This window comes from Triticum dicoccoides, chromosome 7A (assembly GCF_002162155.2).
Source record: "Triticum dicoccoides isolate Atlit2015 ecotype Zavitan chromosome 7A, WEW_v2.0, whole genome shotgun sequence".
NCBI classification, from domain to species: Eukaryota; Viridiplantae; Streptophyta; class Magnoliopsida; order Poales; family Poaceae; genus Triticum; species Triticum dicoccoides.
In genome coordinates, this window is record NC_041392.1 from 505,267,216 (window position 1) to 505,291,572 (window position 24,357).

The 24,357-nt window shown below is 45.0% G+C and overlaps 1 pseudogene; it reads right to left on the reverse strand.

The window, feature by feature from the left end:
• Nucleotides 1–5,180, reverse strand: part of LOC119328446 — an 11,834-nt pseudogene extending 6,654 nt beyond the window's left edge.
• Nucleotides 5,181–24,357: the final 19,177 nt, after the last annotated feature.

Here is a 24,357-nt window from a genome sequence, read left to right on the forward strand (position 1 = left end):
ACCCCGCACCCAATCCATCCAGCCGATGGCAAGAATCGCGCCATTGGACCAGGTTGGGACAGAGGAGGATCCGATGGATGCTTGGGGCATTCCGGAGAGCTTTTTGCCTATGCAGATGCCGCCAGTAGAAGTCTGTCACTCGTCGCAACTCGTTCGGGCGCGGACAAGCACATGCACCGTCAGCGCTCAGGTTGCCCATGACCTGTTTGACAGAATGACACAACAAGACTCGGTATGATCTTGTTGCTCCTCTCCAACCAACTTTGCATATGCCATGTTCAATGTTTGGCATAGACTGCTAGTTAATTTCGGACATGATCAATGCTTGGAAACAATTATCATTTTAGGAGTTTATCACGTCAGACATGATCAATGATAATCAAGATCGGACCCAGATGGGCTACGAGTTGGGAGATCCAACTTGCCCTTCATTTGAAGTTGGGACAACATCAAATCCCAATCCGAGCAAGAAGAAAAAGAAGCCAAAGACGGCAAAGGTACGAGATCCGGCACTCTAAACTTTTGAGGCTATCTTGTTGGTTAAATCTTGGTTGGCCACAACAATGGATCCCATATGCGCCACGAAGCAAAAGGGGAACAAGTATTAGGAGAATATTTGGAAGGAATATCACGAACAAAAGCAATATGTGGAGCCGCATCCTATCGTCATGAACCACAATGTGGCATCTCTCCAACATCGATGGGGATCATACAGGGGAAGTGAACAAGTACGTCGGCTACTATTCGCAAGTGCTTAGGTGCCCTCGAAGTGGGATGGGAGTGGCAACTCACGTAAGCTAAATTACTTCATCTTATCATCATTTTCATATGCTCTTTTTTGTTGCATTCTCATTATCATACATTTTTTTGCTAGACGATGGAGGCAGCCACTATGTATCAAGAAATGTAGAAGAGGTCATTTGGTTTTAGCCATTGTTGGGTGATATTGAATGGCAAACCAAAGTGGACACAATTTGTGGGCGTTCTCAAGGCCGACAAGAAGAGAAATTATGGCTCAAGCTCCCACCAATCAATTAGGCTGGACAAAGAAGAGGAAGATGTTGTAGTGGAGAATGGAAGAGCCACCATGCCAAAGGATAACCAGCAAGTGATGGGAAACAAGAGAGAGAAGGTGAGGTCCTCCCGTGATGCTGCGGCTACAAAAATGTCCTCCGGATGGACGGGCCTTTTTCTGTTAGGGAGAACAAGAAAGAGGGGAGGTACAAGCTCATGTTGGATGCGTAAAAGGATATGATGAATTGAGACCGGGGGAGGGCGAACAAGAAGCTGCAAATTGAGACGAAGATGATCGAGTTGGACAAAAAAGAGGCGGCGATCAAATGGGAGCTCGAAAAGGCAAAGACATTTGTACAGATTGAGCTTTAGAAGAAGAGGTTGCAAATCGCACGAAACACAGAGGATGTGAAGATAATGTTGGCGGACAAAAGCCTCTTGGATGAGCAGGCAAAGAAGTGGCTTGTGGGGATGAAGAAAGAGATCAACGAGAGTTGGGAGTACGAGGCGGCGAGGGCGGTTATGGAAGCAACGGAGTATGTGGCAGGATGCAAGCAAAGTAGGCAGAGCAGGAGGCAAGGATGTCTACTAAGCAGGCGGCATGGATGGCGTCCGGTGAGTTATCCGGCCAGCGGCGAGTGATCCTTCCCATTCGAACTTTGATTTCATTTGGCATGTCTGAAATATTGAATATGATTTTGTTTTGCTTTATCGTATTTTTTTGAACTATTGAATTGAGATTATTTGTATCGTATGATCGACGTGAATAGATTGCATGGGTATGAGGATCTACATTTGAGGTGTGTGGATGTGCGGCATCCCAAATGACGGGTTGCCGGGCGTTGTCCGCGGACGCTCTCGCGGGCATATAGAGGGCCAGATTAGTCAAGTCCGACTGTAAATGCTCATAATAATCCCTATTTGTTTGGTCGAAGAAGAGAGAGGGGACGGGGGCATGCATGTGGTTGCTTTTGGTACAATATTGTGATTGGTGCCCAAAGGAGAGAGAGGAGGGAGGAACCATGCATGTGGGGGAGAGAAAAGAGAGAAAGACCACATGGTTGATTCTGTTGGTTAAGTGGATGTGCGGACTCTCCAAGAACAGCCGCAAGTTTGCTTTCAATTTGCTAGAAAAAGACGTCCGGACCAGCCATCATGTGGATACAAGACCGTGTCGGATGGCAAAACACGTCGGGCCGTATTGTGCGAACGGGTGCAGGCAGTTTAAGGGTAGAGATGCCCTTATGCTATTAGTTCTTAATTCTTGTACATGTTCATGCGTGTCAACTATTGGTAGCTTTTGACAGCTTCAACCATTCACGTGTTTTTTCATTGCAACTCCAAATATGAAACTTATGTCTTGTGATCAAAAGTCCAAATTAACTAATTTTGCTTGCATATTTATGTTTGTTGCAACTAGTATTTTCGAACGAGGGTAATTCTGAATACATTTTGGCAATTTCTTATAAAAAAGATATCAAGTTTTAAATATTGAAACTTGATAGCCGTAATATCAAGTTTTATCAAGTTTCATTTGCTTTTAGGAGTTAGGGCTTAGCGTGTAGTGGTTAGGGCTTAGGTTAAAAGTTTTATTCTCTAAAATTGATGAAATTATCATCCCTTCCTATCTATTTTTAGTAGTTAAAACTTGGTGAATTTTTTTAAAAAATAAAAAATATATTTTAAAAAGCATCTTGTGTAAAAACCTTTGTTATAAGGAACAGAAATATGCAGCCAAAAAAATAAAATATAAGTGAGGGGAGGGCGGCGTTGTCGGCTAGCTCGCTGCTTCAATGCCGAAGCGGCAGTGAGAGGTCGCGTCGCTCTGAGCCAGCATGAATGCGACATTAGTGCTCTGGAGCGGCGCTGACTGCTTCGAACGGGAACGGGCACTAGCGAAGTAGGGTTTTTTGGGTGAGCCAGGGTCAAAAGCGGGTGTGGCAACGATCGGGACAGCCGCAAAGCCTTCCAGTTTGTTTCTGGTTTACAAAAAAATTCACATCCAGACCGATTGGTGAACCAATACAATTTCACGTTGGATGGCGAATGTGGATTCGGACAGTTGCGGCAGTTTGACAGTCGGCATTGAAGATACCCTAAAACACTAATCAAATGACCTCTTGAATTTCAGGGTAAGCTCGTGTCCTCAACTAATGGCAAATAAAATTCTGCCAAATCAGCAATTATGTAAGGAGAACATAAAAATCACTACTACGAACCATTTTGTGGCTGGATGGTTAGAGAGATAGTGTTATCTTCAACATACTGGGGTTCAAGTCATGATGATATGCCGGCGTAGTATTTCGGATGTGCTCATATAAATAGGCTGTGCGTGTTTATATACATATATATAGTGTTACTATTCATCACTCAAGGTGCAAAAAAAATTATTCTTCATCCGAGGTAATCTTATGATCGCTTTCTAAATAAATTACGTTTAGAATATAAATAGTTACATGCATATCGATTCAATATGTAAATTTTTTATAAAAAACAAAAATGTAGGTTATAAGACCAGAAAAATCACATTTTATGTATGTTTTACATTATGTTTTTATATTCGTAATTTTACTTAACATAAAATATTTTTACAGCGAGTAAATATTTTCTTACGTTCTCTTTTTATGTATGAAATAAGACATAATTTACGAGACGTAAAAATACGATGTATTGATGTCAAAATAGAGAGGGAGTGAAGAATAACTATTCCTCACCCAGGATGACGAATAGCATGACCCTATATATAAGAAAATAGCATGACGAATAGTTACATTTCTATTGATTCACTACGTAAAATTTGACATAAGAAAATAAAAATATAGGTCATAAGACAAGAAAATTTGCAGTTTATGTGTATTTTAGACTATGTTTTTACGTTTGTAATTTTATATAACATAAAATATTTTTTACGACGATTATATATTTTCTTACGGTCTCTTTTTGCATCGGAAATAAGACAAAACTTACAGAACGTAAAATTACGGTGCATTGATGGTAAAATAGAGGGGGTGAAAAATAACTATTCTCACCCAGGGTGACGAATAGCGCGACCATATATATATATGAGCACGTGCGTCAGCTTTCGATAGACGTTGAACATGGTGCGATGGCACGTGAACAGTGATCATGCAACGATGTAACGCCTTACGTCGTGCTCATTTACGCACGGTTTCGGCAGATCCGCCTGCTTAGTTTGTTTTCTTCGAAGCAAACAGAGGCTGCCGGCTTAGTTTGACCACGCGCTAGCTTGCTCGCCGGCGCCCGAGACGAACGGACTAAGAAGGAAGTAAAGCGGGAGGAACATACCAGCGGCAGATTTGGTGCGTACTTACGCAGCGTGCTCCTCGTGTGCTCCTCGCCGCCGGGGAGCGCAATCACCGCGCGGTCGAACGTCAGGCCGGCCACAACCGCCTCTGCGGCAGCGTCGTCCCCGCGGCAGGCCGCCGCCCACGCCTGAAGGAACCTCCACACCGACCGGCCGTCGACCACGGCGTGGTGCATCGCCACGCCGACCGCCACCCCACCCTTCAGCCGTGTGACCTGCACAGCCAGCACCTCCGCGGGGAGCGCGTCGACCTTGAGCTTCGGGACGAACGCCTTGAACGCGTCCACGTCGTGGTCCGCGCCCCGGCCAGCCGCCCCGCGTCCGCGTCGTCGCTCTCCGCGACGATGAACCGCACGCCGCTTCCCTCGGAGGCGGAGCAGTCGATTGCGGCGTCGCCGGTGGACGGCAGGAAGACGATCCTGCCGGCGAGCGGGGGAAGCCGCGCGAGCGTGGCCTCCAGTGACGCGCGGAGGGAGCCGACGAGAGATGCGAAGGGTGGGTGCTGGCCGCCGGCGTCGTCGAAGAGGAACACGCGCTGGATTACCGGGAGCACGACCCACGGTGCTTCCAGCGCGGACAGCCTGAGTAACAAGTCCTCCGGCGGCGGGGCGACGCTGTCGAATTCGACGATCTTGACCGTCGGCATGACTAGCGACGAGATAGACGGCCTTGGTGGAGGTGCGATGCGCTGCGTGCCGATCTGCCGTGAACTGGAGGTGGCAGCGCCCTAGAGCGTGTGATTATGATTAGTCAACGCCGAGAGGTAGTAGAGGGGAAAAGTAAGCGTTGGAAATAGGGTGTATATCAGGTGCTGCCACACTTGCGCCTCCTTTGTTTCAGCTTTGATTAGTTTCAAATGAGTCGTGGATTCGCTTAAGTGGTAAAGCCGATTCGCAGTGATATAAGGCCAACTCTAATGGACGTTCCCATTTGGTTCGGCCGCGTCACACTATGACGAAACAAACATAAACCGTGGCCTAACGCGCACCCGCAAACGAACGGGCGTATGTCATTCCTCCGTCCTGGACTCATTTCTGACCCGAAACTGGGTCATGTTTGCGTTGAATCGACAGGTCGCACACGCTCTCTTTGTCCTTCCTCTAACCTGTCCGTCGGTGAAACAAATCTCCCTTTCCCCCCTTCCCTACGCCCCACCCCCCGGCACGCCGCCTTTTTTTTCGGCCCGCTCCGTCGTTGTATAGGCCGGTCGCCCAACAACCCCGCCCCTCGCCCCGCCGCATTGAAACAAATCCCCCGCCCCTCGGCCGCTTTCGGAGGAGGTCTTGCCGGCGTTTGTCGGATTTCATCGCCGCCTCCGGTACTAGAGGAACCACGGCCGTCGACGACGCCCATCGACCCCAGCATTGTGTTGGAAATATGAGCAATTTACCTAATGATTTTATTAACAGAAATACTAGATAAAGCATGACTAATATAATAGAGATAAAACAAGTCATGCATTCGGACAGAGAGAAGGTAAAGAGCATCTGCATATATGAACTTGAACTAAACACATCTAGAACAGATAATAGATGAAGTTGCATATATGAAGTAGAACCTAACACATGTAGGACGGAAAGTAGAGCAAAGAACTGTGTCATGACATCTAACAGAAAGAGTAAGAACACGTACGGGACAGCAGCAGTAGAAGTGCTGGACTTGGGGTCGGTGTTCTCGCCCGCCATGTCGTGGAGGAGGTCGTGGACGTCGGGGAAGAAGTCGTCTTCGGGGAAGTAGTCGTCGGCGACCGGATCGTCCGTGATGAAGCAGCCAGTAGTCGCGCTGAGCGCTCCCCAAAAACATTATCACCCTTCTCCCATACATGACTCAAAATGTGCGGTTTCGGAGGCCTACTGTCCCGAACTGCGGTGCACGCCGCAAGCCGGGATGGAAAAGATCGTAGCAGCAGCGCAGTGCTCAGGAACTTGTGGCGAGAGGAGGAAGAGGTTCTGGTGTGTCTCTCTGGGAGGAGCGACCTCCCTTTTATAAGCGCAAGAGAAGGAGGCGAGAGGGCAACGATGGGAGGCGAAACGAAGAGACAGAGACGAAGCAAACAGCCAGCAGCTGAAGGGCTGCACCGTTCACATTCGAACTCCACTTTCTCCAGTTTCCGTGTGACCTTTCGTATACCCATAGTGCGTGGCAAAAATTTAGACATCGGCTCGGCTCATTCCCGCAACCCGCGGCGCGGCGTGGCGAGGCGGGCGGCGGAGGAGAAGCGCGCGTGGATATCCCTCTTGTTCTCATGCTCGTACAAGTGGGGAAAGAACCTCCCTTATAAGAAGGTCCAACTCCCACTAAACTAGCAATGTGGGACTAAACTTTAGTAGTATCCCTTGCCTTGCACAAATGGGCTAAGTGGGTCTTTAGGATTTATTAGGAATTTCTGAAATAGTTATTGGGTTGGCCAAAATAGTCTAAATTCCAGCAATCACTGAAATAGTTATTGGGCTACCCAAAATAGACTAAATTCCAGCAATCCCCCACCAGATCCCAGAGGCACACAGAAATTTGTCTTTGGTTCCAAAACACTGTTTTATATACCAGTACTGCAGTGGAGAATGTTAAGTTGAATTTCCACCTAGAACTCTATGCTACACTAGTAAGCAACTTGAACAGTGGACTGGGCCTTGAACTGCAAGTTTTCTGTGAATCTAGCTTCACATAAAGCCTTGACCGATACGTGGCTACCGTAGGTCTTCCCCGCGGGTGGAACTTATGCGTCACGGATGCGTCATACTCTGTGATGTTTCATGAGTTTACTAGAGAGAACTCTACTCTCATAGATTGCGACGTTTGATAATCGGACTCGTATAGGTGTGTTCTTCAAAAGATATTATGCAGGATAACATCTCTGCTTAAATAAGCCACTTAGAACACATTAAGATATACATCAACCTACCATGCAGATTAGGAGAGTATTGCATCTTCATGGAGTGGTTTTGTGAATAGTAAGGATACTCTCCTCTCAGTTGACCAACAGCTTGTCTTCCACATCTAATTCACGGGATCTCCGATCACAAAGAATAGGTTACCACTGTGAACAACTCATATTGTGGGTCTCATACCCATCTCCCTCGATGCATTATCTATCACATTACGTGATAGACCCTTGGTAAAAGGATCTGCCTGATTTTTAGACGTTTGGATATAATCCAACGCAATAACTCCGGAGTTTTTTCATTTTCCTGACAGATTTTAACCTTCTCTGAATGTGTCTTGATGACTTCATGTTATCCTTTGAGCTGCTCACTTTCGTGATCACAGTTTGATTGTCGCAGTTCATAAGGACACCCGGTACAGGTTTCTCAACAATCGGCAAGTCATTCAAGAGCCGGCGAAGCCAATCTGCTTCAACCGTAGCTGTATCTAGTGCTGTTCTGCTTCCATTGTTGACCTCGTTAAGATGCTCTACTTGCAAGACTTCCAAGAAACAGTGCCACCTCCATGAGTGAATACATAACCGCTTGTGGCCTTTATCTCATCAGCATATGAGATCCAGTTTGAGTCACTATACCCTTCAAGCACCTTTGGATGCCCGGTGTAGTGAATTCCATAATTTGTAGTGCCTTTCAAATAACGCAAAACTCTCTCTAGAGCTTTCCAATGCACATCTCCTGGTTTTGAGACAAACCGACTTAGTTTGCTAACAGCAAAAGAGATGTCAGGTCTTGTAGCACTTGCTAAGTACATAAGCGAGCCAATAATCTGAGAATATTTCAATTGATCTCTAGCAATTCTTCGATTCTTTCGAAGTAACACACTCGCATCATATGGTGTTGGAGAGGGCTTGCAGGCACTATAGCCAAAGCGACTCAAGATCTTTTCCACATAGTGAGATTGAGGCAATGTAATCCCACCATCATCGTCTCTCAACAACTTGATGTTCAAAATGACATCAGCCACTCTTAAATTCTTCATCTCAAAACAACGAGATAGGAAATCCTTGACCTCCTTAATAACATTTAGATTTGTTCCGAAAATCAGTATGTCATCAACATACAAGCAAAGGATAACTCCCTCGCCCCCACCATGGCGATAGTACACACATTTGTCAGCTTCGTTTACAACAAAGCCTGCGGCTGTTAAAGTTCTTTCAAACTTCTCATGCCACTGTTTGGGTGCTTGCTTGAGTCCATACAAGGACTTTAGCAACTTGCACACTTTTCCTTCCTGACCATCTAATACAAACCCATCTGGTTGTCCCATATAAATTTCCTCGTCCAACTCTCCATTTAGGAAAGCAGTCTTAACATCCATTTGATAAACGAGAAGACCATGCGAGGCAACTAGTGAAAGTAGAACTCGAATAGTGGTCAGTCGAGCCACAGGTGAGTAAGTATCAAAGAAGTCTTCACCTTCCTTTTGGGTATAACCCTTAGCCACGAGCCGAGCCTTGTACTTCTCAATAGTACCATCAGGCCTAAGCTTCTTCTTGAATACCCATTTGCATCCTATAGGTTTGCACCCATAAGAACGATCAGTTATCTCCCAGGTTTCATTCGCCAAGATGGAATCCATCTCGCTACGAACCGCTTCCTTCCAGTAGTCAGCATCTTCAGATGCATAGGCCTCTGAAATAGAACTGGGAGTGTCATCTATGAGATACATAAGAAAATCATCACCAAAAGACTTTGCAGTCCTCTGTCTCTTGCTCCTAGTAGGAACTTCATTGTTCTCCTCCACAGGACTTTCAAAGTGTTCCATCGAAATGGCAGGTTCGGTAATTGTAACTGGTTCCTGATTCGATGAATTAGGCATCTCCTGATTAGATGAGGTAGCCATATCCTTCATGGGAAAGATATCTTCAAAGAAATTCGCATCATTCGACTCCATGATCGTACCGACATGTATGTCAGGTACCTCAGATTTTACAACCAAGAATCTATAGCCAGTGCTATGAAAAGCATATCCCAAGAAAACACAATCCACAGTCTTTGGTCCAAACTTCCGCTTCTTTGGAATTGGAACATTGACTTTCGCCAAACAACCCCATGTTCGTAGATAAGAGAGTTTTAACCTTTTCTTCTCCCATTCCTCGAATGGAGTTATCTCTTTGTTCTTTGTGGGAACTCGGTTTAGGACATGACATGCAGTCAATATCGCCTCCCTCCACCATGCCTTGGAGAGACCCGAAGTGTCTAACATGGAGTCCTCTCATGGATTATACCATGTTCCGCACAAAAAGCATCAAATTCATTGAAAAAATACTCTCCACCACGGTCAGACCTAAGCCTCTTGATTTTTCGATCAAGTTGATTTTCCACTTCAACTTTATAGATCTTGAAAAAGTTCAAAGCCTCATCCTTAGATTTCAGAAGATACACATGGCACTATCTAGTGGAGTCATCAATTAACGTCATGAAATATTTCTTTCCACCTTTTGTCAACACACCATTCATTTCACATAGATCTGAATGTATGAGCTCTAGTGGTGCAAGATTTCTTATTTCTACAGTCGTGTGAGACTTACGAGGTTGCTTAGCTTGCACACACACTTGACACTTAGATCCCTTGACGGTGGTGAAACTAGGGATTAAGTTCAACTTCGCTAGTCGCGACATGCAACCAAAGTTAACATGACAAAGACGTGAATGCCACACATTGGATTCACTATTGTTGCAAATATGATTAACAACTTTATTGCAAACGTCTGATAAGGATAAACGAAATAAGCCTCCTGACTCATAGCCTTTACCAACAAAGGTTCCATACTTGGATATTACAAATTTATTCGACTCAAAGACAAGCTTGTAGCCATCTCTACACAGAAGAGATCCGCTAATAAGATTTTTATTGACGGAGGGGACATAATGCACGTTCTTCAGCCGCACGATCTTCCCCGAAGTAAACTTCAGATCGACCGTGCCAACACCACGAAGAGAAGCACGTGAACCGTTGCCCATCAGCACGGTTGAAGTCCCTGCGGTCTGATAAGACAAAAACATGGAAATATCACCGCATACATGAACATTAGCACCCGTGTCAATCAACCAGTCAGGAGAATGACATACTGAAAGAATAGTGGAAAATATACCATACCCAGCATCCTTCATGTCAGTGTCTCCAATGACAACATTAGCGCTCTTGTCGCCTTTCCCGGGATGACGCTTGTCATAGCGATTAGGGCAACTAGGAGCCCAATGATAAGGATCCCCACACACATGACGAGCACCTTTCTTCTTGCCATTCTTCTTCTTGAAGTTCGTGTGTTGCACAGCCTTGTTCTTCCCATCAAACTTTGCTTTTCCATCAAACTTGCCCTTGTTCTTGAACTTGTGGGGCTGGAAGCTGTACCACATTGGCACTAGATCCTCCCTCAATACCTCAAGCACGTGTGTCCTTTGCTCTCACCTTTTCTTCCACATCAAGAGTGCCAATGAGATCCAGGACGGAAAACTCCTGCCTCTTATGCTTCATCAAGGTAGCAAAGTTCCTCCATGAAGGAGGAAGCTTAGTGATGATACCTCCGGCAACAAACTTGTCCGGTAGCATACAACTGAAGTGCTCAGGTTCTCTAGCAAATGACTGTATCTCATGAGCTTGCTCAACCATAGAGCGCTCTTCAGTCATCCTGTAATCATAGAATTGCTCCATGATGTACAACTCAGTGCCAGCATCCGAGACCCCAAACATGGCCTCCAGTGCATCCCACATATCTTTTCCATTATCAATTGACGCATAAGCATCAACTATATTCTCACCAAGAACACTCAAGAGAGCAGCCTTAAACAGAGTATCCATTTTCTGAAAAGCTTGTGCCTGTTGAGCATCAAGCTCTCCTTCAGGTTTGCCGAGAGTGGCATCAGAGAAACTCATGGTTTGAAACCATAAGACTGCTCTCGCGCGCCACCTCTTATAGTGGATACCCTCAAACATAGGAGGTCTCATGGAAGTAGCAAAACCACTCGGGGTAAATTGCCTATAATAAGGTTTTTGGATTGTTGGAAATATGAGCAATTTACCGAATGATTTTATTAACAGAAATACTAGATAAAGCATGACTAATATAGTAGAGATAAAACAAGTCATGTGTTCGGACAGAGAGAAGGTAAAGAGCATCTGCATATATGAACTTGAACTAAACACATCTAGAACATATACTAGATGAAGTTGCATATATGAAGTAGAACCTAACACATGTAGGACGAAAAGTAGAGCAAAGAACTGTGTCATGACATCTAACAGAAAGAGCAAGAACATGTACGGGACAGCAGCAGTAGTAGTGCTGGACTTGGGGTCGGTGTCCTCGCCCGCCATGTCGTGGAGGAGGTCGTGGACGTCGGGGAAGAAGTCGTCTTCGAGGAAGTAGTCGTCGGCGACCGGATCGTCCGTGATGAAGCAGCCAATAGTCGCGCTGAGCGCTCCCCAAAAATCTTATCACCCTTCTCCCATACAGGACTCAAAAGGCGCGGTTTCGGAGGCCTACTGTCCCGAACTGCGGTGCACGCCGCAAGCCGGGATGGGGAAGATCGTAGCAGCAGCGCAGTGCTCAGGAACTTGTGGCGAGAGGAGGAAGAGGTTCTGGTGTGTCTCTCTGGGAGGAGCGACCTCCCTTTTATAGGCGCAAGAGAAGGAGGCGAGAGGGCAACGATGGTAGGCGAAACGAAGAGACAGAGACGAAGCAAACAGCCAGCAACCGAAGGGCTGCACCATTCACATTCGAACTCCACTTTCTTCAGTTTCCGTGTGACCTTTCGTATACCTGTAGTGCGTGGCAAAAATTTAGACATCATCTCGGCTCATTCCCGCAACCCGCGGCGCATCGTGACGAGGCGTGGCGTGGCGAGGCGGGCGACGGAGGAGGAGCGCGCGTGGATATCCCTCTTGTTCTCATGCTCGTACAAGTGGGGAAAGAACCTCCCTTATAAGGAGGTCCAACTCCCACTAAACTAGCAATGTGGGACTAAACTTTAGTAGTATCCCTTGCCTTACACAAATGGGCTAAGTGGGCCTCTAGGATTTATTAGGAATTTCTGAAATAGTTATTGGGCTGCCCAAAATAGACTAAATTCCAGCAATCACTGAAATAGTTATTGGGCTACCCAAAATAGACTAAATTCTAGCACATTGTCTGCCGCACGCGTCTCCGCTACTACAGGCCTGCTGCATGTACGGGGAGGCCGAGGGCCTCTTCACCGATCGAGTCTTCACCACGATCATAAGGTTTTCGACACTTTGCTTGCAAGGTACCATGGATAGTAGTGACGAGTATTTTTTTCAACAACTTCATTCATTCATCATGTCACAACCTTAGAAATTGATTGTAAATAGTTGCATATGCATCCATGCATCATGTTAAAAATTCAAATGAATTCAAAATGGGGATGTTCAAAACCCTAGCACCAAAAGAATTTCAACTAGGATCAAAATAAAATATTTTCAATGGACCCAGAATGCCCTGCAGAAAAGTTCATGATTTTCGAAAAAGGTGAAAACCTCTGCCAAAAATGATACACCTATTTCTAGGACATTTTGTCAGGACCCCGATCCTAAGTCACACCGATCTAGCATGTAGCACATCACATCACTTTGCGGCCTCAGGCATGTGTTGGGGAACGTAGTAATTCAAAAAAATTCCTACGATCACGCAAGATCTAACTAGGAGATGCATAGCAACGAGAGGGGACAGTGTGTCCACGTACCCTCGTAGACCAAAAGCGGAAGCGTTTCGGAACGCGGTTGATGTAGTCGAACGTCTTCACGATCCAACCGATCCACGTACCGAACATACGACACCTCCGTGTTCAGCACACATTCAACACGATGACATCCCTCAAGCTCTTGATCCAGTAGAGGGACGAGAGAGAGTTCCGTTAGCACGACGACATGGTGACGGTGATGATGAAGTTACCAGCGCAGGGCTTCGCCTAAGCACTACGACGATATGGCCGAGGTGTTAAACTATGGAGGGGGCACCACACACAGTTAAGAGATTGTCTGTTGCGCTTTGGGGTGCCCCCCTGCCCACGTATATAAAGGAGGGGGAGGAGGAGGCTGACCAAGGGGAAGGCGCGCCAAGGGGGGGAGTCCTACTAGGACCCCAAACCTAGTAGGATTCGCCCCCCTTTCCTTCCAACGGAGAGGGGGAAAGGGGAAAGGAGGGAGAGGGAGAAGGAAAGAGGGGGGCCGCACCCCCTCCCCTTATCCAATTCGGATTGGGGCAAGGGGGCGCACCCCACCTCCTGTGGCCTGCCTCCTTTCCTCCACTATGGCCCATTAGGCCCAATAACTTTCCCGGGGGTTCCGGTAGCCTCCCGGTACTCCAAAAAATCCCCGGACCTTATCGGAACAATTCCGGTGTCCGTATATAACCTTCCAATATATCAATCTTTACCTCTCGACCATTTCGAGACTCCTCGTCATGTCCGTGATCTCATCCGTGACTCCGAACAAACTTCGGTCATCAAATCACATAACTCGTAATACAAATCGTCATCGAACGTTAAGCGTGCGGACCCTACAGGTTCGAGAACTATGTAGAAATGACCGATACACATCTCCGGTCAATAACTAATAGCGGAACTTGGATGCTCATATTGGCTCCTACATATTCTACGAAGATCTTTATCGGTCGAACTGCATAACATACGTTATTCCCTTTGTCATCGTTATGTTACTTGCCCAAGATTTGATCGTCGATATCATCATACCTAGTTCAATCTCGTTACCGGCAAGTCTCTTTACTCGTTCTGTAATGCATCATCCCGTAACTAACTCATTATTCACATTGCTTGCAAGGCTTATAGTGATGTGCATTACTAAGAAGGCCCAGAGATACCTCTCCGATACTCGGAGTGACAAATCCTAATCTCGATCTATGCCAACTCAACAAACACCTATGGAGACACCTGTAGAGCATCTTTATAATCACCCAGTTATGTTGTGACATTTGATATCACACAAGGTGTTCCTCCGGTATTCGGGAGTTGCATAATCTCATAGTCAGAGGAATATGTATAAGTCATGAAGAAAGCAATAGCAATAAAACTAAACGATCATTATGCTAAGCTAACAGATAGGTCTTGTCCATCACATCATTCTCTAATGATGTGATCCCGTTCATCAAATGACAACACATGTCTATGGTCAGGAAACTTAACCATCACTACTGCAGCGAGCTCCTAAACAAACGGTTTAAAACTCCTTTCCGCGACGACATCTGGTACCGTTGCCAAGTGAGTGTGGGTGATAGGGGGGGTCCTTCCCACATGACCCAGAAACCGTCGGGGATATGCCCTCCTGGCACACACGTTCGGCAAAATGAGGTCATGTGCGACTGGCAAGCGCTCAAATACGGAAGTACGTACAGTAGATCTAAAAAATATTCAATTATACGGTGAAATTGTTTCCAGTCGCAAGTACACCCCACATAGTCAGTCCCCGCTAAACGTTTCCGTTCGTATGTACATCCCACCCAGCCTCTCGAAGGAAAACGTTTCCGTTCGCAGGTACATCACACACAATTTTTCTCGTTAAATCGCGTGTGTTATTGAATATATCACACACGGTCCGTGGAAGAAACTGTGTGGCAAAGGCTGTCCATCACACACAGTTTTCATGTGGTAAACGTTTGTGCAAGGTGGCCTAACGCAAACAGTTTTCAAGAGAAAGTCATGTGTGATTGTTCATTGATCCAACACGGTTTATTCCTAGAAACTCTGTGCGTTGCCTGAGGTCATCGCCCATGGTATTTTTATAACAACCATTTGCAATAGAAAAACCCAATTAGCAGGCTAATTATTCGATTATTCATAATCCATTTATTAATCTAATTGACAGTTCATATTAAGCACATAATATATTTCATTTTCATAATTGAAATACATCAGAGTACAACATCATATAGCTTCAGCACTCAGCTACCTCATTACTCAACTACATCAGGACCAAGTTTCACATGCAACATCTATAACCTTTCGAAATTAGCATCATAGATGGTACATAGACAGATGTATCTCATCTAGAAAACTGCTGAAGCAGAAGGCGAATATTGAGCCTTCATTGATGTTGATGGTCTTTGTAATTTTATGCCAGTGCCTGTGGATGATTGACCGTCCCTCCTTCGTCCTCTTCAGGAACACTTCAATATTGAACTGTGGGTGTTGTATGAATACCTTCCTCACCTCCTAACCATACAGGTGGTTTGAGAGGTAATCATCAGTGAACTGCTTTGGAAAGGCCTGAAATCAAGGATGTGCATAAATATCTTTTCTATATTGGAAATGGGGCAAAGGAATAAAAAAGGCAAGGTATAATAGTTAGTACCATCCTGTAGCGAACCGATGTCTTGTTCATTGTGCAGACAAAGATCTTGTTGTTTTTTGTCACTAATTTCTTTATCCTAACAATCTTTCCGAGTTTTTTAACTTGACTGATATTCATGGACAACTCATTTCCCCATATGCAAAAAGGGTCGAACAGTGGGTCAAATCCTCTGACAGCAAGACCTACATGTGCAAGACCAAATTGTTAAAAACCGAAATATTAGAATGGTTCCTGCAATTGCACAATAATGTGCTATTAGACAACGGACCATGAACGTGCTAACCTCGATTGTAAACCTCAGTGCTTCCCATTGTTTCCCTGCAACACATATAAGGTAGTTAGTCATCAGGTTAAGTAAGGGTTCGCATGCTATCAGTAAAATATGTTGATGAAAAATAATCACATTGCAGATTCATCAGATTAATTCAAGCCACAGGGAAAACCCATTTATTCAAACCAAGCATGATTAAGAACTAGGAAATATAGCACTTGTATATGTTTCTCATGTATTAAGTGTAGCCAAATTCGATTTATTCCTCACATGCACAATAAAACAAAATTCTACCCACGACAATTAGAAATCGCATTGCAGAATTGAACCAAGCAGTTAACTAAACACCACAACAAATGAACAAAACATTAACTAAGCACCACATTGCACAATATAACATTGAACCAAAGAGTTGACTAAACACCACAACAAATGAACCAAACATTAACTAAGCACCACATTGCACAATATAACATACTCCTAATAGAAGATCAGACAGCTAACCAAACAGTTAACTACAGCCAGTTGTAGCAATTGTATTTGTTTCTCATGTATTTACTATAGCCAAATCCAATTTATTCCTCACATGGTATACAATAACAGAATGCATCCACAATTTTGTAAAAATAAATTCGATTTATTTCTCACATGGAAGACAATACAAAATTGCAGCCTGAAGAATTGAACATCACATTTGCAGAATTGAACCAAACAATTAACTGAAGACGACAACTAATTAACAAAACAGTTAATAAGTGAGCACCACACTACACGACATATAGAACATATACACTAGAGCAACAGATTGCATGGTAAAATTAGATAGCACAATTCACTAGAATTTGTGAAGGAAAGGCAGGAGCAGCACACACAACGGGTAAACCGAGCATGCATAACCGGCGTAGCTAGAAAATGGCAAGGTCCTCCTTCAAGATCTGGGGGTCGGCACGAACGACAGCCATCGCGACCTCATCCGTGCGTGCGGCCGCGGTTTGCTTCTCCACTGCCAACTGCTCCTTGAGGTCCTGGTTATACTGCGTGTGATACGTCCGTTTTACATCATGCTTTTATATCAATATTTATTGCATTATGGGCTGTTATTACACATTATGTCACAATACTTATGCTTATTCTCTCTTATTTTACAAGGTTTACATAAAGAGGGAGAATACCGACAGCTGGGATTCTGGCTGGAAAAGGAACAAATATTAGAGACCTATTCTGCACATCTCCAAAAGTCCTGAAACTTCATGGATGATGTTTTCCAAATATATAAAAAACATTGAGCGCAAGAACTTCACCAGGGGAGCCACACCCTGCCCACGAGGGTGGGGGCGCGCCCTACCGCCCTGGGCGCGCCCCCCTGATACGTCCATTTTGCATCATGCTTTTATATCGATATTTATCACATTATGGACTGTTATTTCACTTTATGTCACAACACTTATGGCTATTCTCTCTTATTTTACAAGGTTTACATAAGGAGGGAGAATGCCGGCAGCTGGAATTATGGGCTGGAAAAGGAGCAAATATTAGAGACCTATTCTGCGCAACTCCAAAAGTCCTGAAACTCCACGGAACATCTTAAACCAAATAAAGAAAAATCCTCGCCAAAGATGAAGGCCAGGGGGCGCACACCCTGCTCACGAGGGTGCCCCCCCCCCGAGGGCGCGCCCTCTACCTCATGGGCCCCCTGGTGGCTCTCCGACGTCCATCTTCTCCTATATGAAGTCTTTCGATGAGAAAAAATAAGAAGGAACTTTTCGGGACGAGACTCCGCCGCCACGAGGCGGAACCTTCACGGATCCAATCTAGAGCTCCGGCAGAGCTGTTCTGCCGGGGAAACTTCCCTCCGGGAGGGGGAAATCATCACCATCATTATCACCAATGCTCCTCTCATCGGGAGGGGGAAATCTCCATCAACGTCTTCACCAGCACCATCTCATCTCCAAACCCTAGTTCATCTCTTGTATCCAATTCTTGTCTCAAAGTCCGGGATTGGTGCAAGTAGGTCGCTAGTAGTGTTGATTACTCCTTGTAGTTGATGCTAGTTGGTTTATTTGGTGGAAGATCATATGTTCAGATCCTATATGCATATTATTACTGTTGGGTTTCGTAGTAATTTCAAAAAATTTCCTACGCACACGCAAGATCATGTGATGCATAGCAACGAGAGGGGAGAGTGTTGTCTATGTACCCAACGCAGACCGACTGCGGAAGTGCTGACACAACGTAGAGGAAGTAGTCGTACGTCTTCACGATCCAACCGATCAAGCACCGAAACTACGGCACCTCCGAGTTCGAGCACACGTTCAGCTCGATGACGATCCCCGGACTCCGATCCAGCAAAGTGCCGGGGAAGAGTTCTGTCAGCACGACGGCGTGGTGACGATCTTGATGCACTACAGCAGCAGGGCTTCGCCTAAACTCCGCTACAGTATTATCAAGGAATATGGTGGCAGGGGGCACCGCACACGGCTAAGGAATAGATCACGTGGATCAACTTGTGTCTTTAGGGTGCCCCTTGCCTCAGTATATAAAGGATGGAGGAGGAGGAGGCCGGCCAAGGTTGGTGCGGCCAGGATGTGGAGTCCTACTAGGACTCCAAGTCCTAGTAGGAATCCACCAAGAGGGGAGGAAGGGAGAAGGAAGTGGAGGAGAAGGAGAGGTGGCCGGCCCCCTTTTCCCTAGTCCAATTCGGACTAGAGGGGAGGGGGGGGGGCGCAGCAGCCCCTTGGCCCTTTCTCCTCTTCCCACTAAAGCCCATCAAGGCCCATTGCTTCTCCCGTAACTACCCGGTACTCCGAAAAATACCCGAATCACTCGGAACCTTTCCGATGTCCGAATATAGTCGTCCAATATATCAATCTTTACGTCTCGACCATTTTGAGACTCCTCGTCATGTCCCCGATCTCATCCGGGACTCTGAACTCCTTAGGTACATCAAAACTCATAAACTCATAATATAACTGTCATCGAAACCTTAAGCGTGCGGACCCTACGGGTTCGAGAACAATGTAGACATGACCGAGACACCTCTCCGGTCAATAACCAATAGCGGGACCTGGATGCCCATATTGGCTCCTACATATTGTACGAAGATCTTTATCGGTCAGACCGCATAACAACATACGTTGTTCCCTTTGTCATCGGTATGTTACTTGCCCGAGATTCGATCGTCGGTATTCCAATACCTAGTTCAATCTCGTTGCTGGCAAGTCTCTTTACTCGTTCTGTAATACATCATCCCGCAACTAACTCATTTAGTTGCAATGCTTGCAAGGCTTAAGTGATGTGCATTACCGAGAGGGCCCAGAGATACCTCTCCGACAATCGGAGTGACAAAACCTAATCTCGAAATACGCCAACCCAACATGTACCTTTGGAGACACCTGTAGTACTCCTTTATAATCACCCAGTTACGTTGTGACGTTTGGTAGTACCCAGTGTTCCTCCGGTAAACGGGAGTTGCATAATCTCATAGTTATAGGAACATGTATAAGTCATGAAGAAAGCAATAGCAACATACTAAACGATCGGGTGCTAAGCTAATGGAATGGGTCGTGTCAATCAGATCATTCTCTTAATGATGTGATCCCGTTAATCAAATAACAACTCATTGTTCATGGTTAGGAAACATAACCATCTTTGATTAATGAGCTAGTCAAGTAGAGGCATACTAGTGACAATTTGTTTGTCTATGTATTCACACATGTATTATGTTTTCGGTTAATACAATTCTAGCATGAATAATAAACATTTATCATGATATAAGGAAATAAATAATAACTTTATTATTGCCTCTAGGGCATATTTCCTTCAGTCTCCCACTTGCACTAGAGTCAATAATCTAGTTCACATCGCCATGTGATTTAACAGCAATAGTTCATATCACCATGTGATTAACACCCATAGTTCACATCGATATGTGATAAACACCCAAAGGGTTTACTAGAGTCAATAATCTAGTTCACATCGCTATGTGATTAACATCCAAAGAGTACTAAGGTGTGATCATGTTTTGCTTGTGAGATAATTTTAGTCAACGGGTCTGTCACATTCAGATCCGTAAGTATTTTGCGAATTTCTATGTCAACAATGCTCTGCACGGAGCTACTCTAGCTTATTGCTCCCACTTTCAATATGTATCTAGATCGAGACTTAGAGTCATCCAGATCTGTGTCAAAACTTGCATCGACGTAACCTTTTACGACGAACCTTTTTGTCACCTCCATAATTTAGAAATATTTCCTTAGTCCTTTTCAGGTATTTCAGGATGTTCTTGACCGCTGTCCAGTGATCCACTCCTGGATTACTTTGGTACCTCCCTGCTAGACTTATAGCAAGGCACACATCAGGTCTGGTACACAGCATTGCATACATGATAGATCCTATGGCTGATGCATAGGGAACATCTTTCATATTCTCTCTATCTTCTGCAGTGGTCGGGCATTGAGTCTTACTCAACTTCACACCTTGTAACACAGGCAAGAACCCTTTCTTTGCTTGCTCCATTTTGAACTTCTTCAAAATTTTGTCAAGGTATGTGGTTTGTGAAAGTCCAATTAAGCGTTTTGATCTATCTCTATAGATCTTAATGCCTAATACGTAAGCAGCTTCACCGAGGTCTTTCATTGAAAAACTCTTATTCAAGTATCCCTTTATGCTATCCAGAAATTCTATATTATTTCCAATTAACAATATGTCATCCACATATAATATCAAAAATGCTACAGAGCTCCCACTCACTTTCTTGTAAATACAGGCTTCTCCAAAAGTCTGTATAAAACCAAATGCTTTGATCACACTATCAAAACGTTTATTCCAACTCCGAGAGGCTTGCACCAGTCCATAAATGGATCGCTGGAGCTTGCACACTTTGTTAGCTCCCTTTGGATCGACAAAACCTTCTGGTTGCATCATATACAACTCTTCTTCCAGAAATCCATTCAGGAATGCAGTTTTGACATCCATCTGCCAAATTTCATAATCATAAAATGCGGCAATTGCTAACATGATTCGGACAGACTTAAGCATCGCTACGGGTGAGAAGGTCTCATCGTAGTCAATCCCTTGAACTTGCCAAAAACCTTTTGCGACAAGTCGAGCTTTGTAGACAGTAACATTACCGTCAGCATCAGTCTTCTTCTTGAAGATCCATTTATTCTCAATTGCTTGCCGATCATCGGGCAAGTCAACCAAAGTCCACACTTTGTTCTCATACATGGATCCCATCTCAGATTTCATGGCTTCAAGCCACTTTGCGGAATCTGGGCTCACCATCGCTTCTTCATAGTTCATAGGTTCATCATGATCTAATAACATGACTTCCAGAACAGGATTACCGTACCACTCTGGTGCGGATCTTACTCTGGTTGATCTACGAGGTTCAGTAGTATCTTGTTCTGAAGTTTCATGATCATCATCATTAGCTTCCTCACTGACTGGTGTAGGTGTCGCAGAAACAGTTTTCTGTGATGTACTACTTTCCAATAAGGGAGCAGGTACAGTTACCTCGTCAAGTTCTACTTTCCTCCCACTCACTTCTTTCGAGAGAAACTCCTTCTCCAGAAAGTTTCCGAATTTAGCAACAAAAGTCTTGCCTTCGGATCTGTGATAGAAGGTGTATCCAATAGTTTCCTTTGGATATCCTATGAAGACACATTTCTCCGATTTGGGTTCGAGCTTATCAGGTTGAAGCTTTTTCACATAAGCATCGCAGCCCCAAACTTTTAGAAACGACAACTTTGGTTTCTTGCCAAACCACAGTTCATAAGGCGTCGTCTCAACGGATTTTGATGGTGCCCTATTTAACGTGAATGCGGCCGTCTCTAGAGTGTATCCCCAAAACGATAGTGGTAGATCGGTATGAGACATCATAGATCGCACTATATCTAATAAAGTACGGTTATGATGTTCGGACACACCATTATGCTGTGGTGTTCCAGGTGGCGTGAGTAGTGAAACTATTTCACATTGTTTTAACTGAAGACCAAACTCGTAACTCAAATATTTGTCTCCGCGATCAGATCGTAGAAACTTTATTTTCTTGTCACGATGATTTTCCACTTCACTCTGAAATTCTTTGAACTTTTCAAATGTTTCAGACTTATGTTTCATCAAGTAGATATACCCATATCTGCTCAAATCATCTGTGAAGTTCAGAAAATAATGATACTTGCCATGAGCCTTAACACTCATCGGACCGCATACATCAGTATGTATTATTTCCAATAAGTCAGTTGCTCGCTCCCGAGAACGGAGTCTTAGTCATCTTGCCCATGAGGCATGGTTCGCAAGCATCAAGTGATTCATAATCAAGTGATTCCAAAATTCCATCAGCATGGAGTTTCTTCATGCACTTTACACCAATATGACCTAAACGGTAGTGCCACAAATAAGTTGCACTATCATTATTAACTTTGCATCTTTTGGTTTCAATATTATGATTATGTGTATCACTACGATCGAGATCCAACAAACTATTTTCATTGGGTGCGTAACCATATAAGGTTTTATTCATGTAAGAAGAACAACAATTTATCCTCTTACTTAAATGAATAACCGTATTACAATAAACATGATCAAATCATATTCATGCTCAATGCAAACACCAAATAACACTTATTTAGGTTCAACACTAATCCCGAAAGTATAGGGAGTATGCGATGATGATCATATTAATCTTGGAACCACTTCCAACACACATCATCACTTCACCCTTAACTAGTCTCTGTTGGAACCAGTTGGTGTCGCGCGGCTTGGTGATGTAGTACCACCCTGATTTCCACCCCTTTATGGTCTCCGCATAGGAGCCTTCGAGCCTGGTGACGTTAGGCATTTTTCCCACCATGGTGCCTCCCCACTCTGCTTGTTGGTCGATCACCACCTTCTGTTTAACATTGAAGGTCTTCAGCCACAGGCCGAAATGGGGCCTGATGCAGAGGAAGGCCTCGCACATGATGTAAACGCCGAGATGTTGAGGATGAAATTGGGGGCCAGATCATGAAAATCTAGCCCATAGTAGAATATGAGCCTGCGGACAAACGGGTGGAGGGGAAATCCCAGTCCAGGACAAAGTGGGTAAGAAAAACTACCCTCTCATGGGGTTCGGGCGTAGGGATGATCTGCCCTGCATCTGGCAGCCGGTGCACGATATCTGCGGCCAGATATCCGGCTTCCCGTAACTTTGTGATGTTCTCCTCCGTGACGGAGGGGACCATCCACTTGCCTCCAGCTCCGGACATGCTTGGAGTGGTTTGAGAAGAAAGACGCGAACTTGGGTGCTAGAGCTCGAGTGTGCGAGAATGGGTAAGCAAGGAGGAAGAAGGCGTGGGTAAAAAGGGTGAATCCTTGTCCCTTTATAAGGGTGGAAGAGGCAATGCGCCTCCCCACTTGCCTGGTAAAATCGCTTATTCCCCAAGCGCCGTAATTGATGGCGCGGTTGGGTTACCCACGTCCGTATTGATGAGAATCCCGTAATAAGGGGGGCACGATCTCTGCTTTGACAAGACGTGTCAAGAAAACCACCTCGCGATATGTGCGGTGCTGGTTGAGAAAAACGGTTCGAATAATGACCCGGTCATGACGTGATGTCATGCTATCAAAACGTGTCAGCAGATTAGATTTGTGGAAATATTATTCTCTCTACGATAGTATGTGGAAACTTATTTTGCAGAGCCGGACACTATCCTTGTGTTCAAAATCTTCCATGGAGTATTCGGAGGAGGAACCCGCGTTGCAATGCCGAAGACAAAACTGCGCGCCGGACTCATCGTCATTGAAATCCTGGTTCAGGGGCTACTGAGGGAGTCCTGGATTAGGGGGTCTCCGGACAGCCAGACTATATCCTTTGGCCGGACTGGTGGACTATGAAGATACAAGATTGAAGACTTCATCCCGTGTCCGGATGGGACTTTCCTTGGCATGGAAGGCAAGCTTGGCAATACAGATATGTAGATCTCCTCCCTTGTAACCGACTCTGTGTAACCCTAGCCCCCTCCGGTGTCTATATAAACCGGAGGGTTTAGTCCGTAGGACAACATACAATCATACCATAGGCTAGCTTCTAGGGTTTAGCCTCTACGATCTCGTGGTAGATCAACTCTTGTAATACTCATATCATCAATATCAATCAAGCAGGACGTAGGGTATTACCTCCATCAAGAGGGCCCGAACCTGGGTAAACATCATGTCCCCTCCCTCCTGTTACCATCTGCCTCAGGCACATAGTTCGGGACCCCCTACCCGAGATCCACCGGTTTTGACACCGACAGATCATCTTATAATGCTACCGCCGTACTAAGCAAAATAAGGTGCATAAAAAATAAACATCATATGCAATCAAAATATGTGACATGATATGGCCATCATCATCTTGTGCCTTTGATCTCCATCTCCAAAGCACCGTCATGATCTCCATCGTCACCGGCTTGACACCTTGATCTCCATCATAGAGTCGTGGTTGTCTCGCCAACTA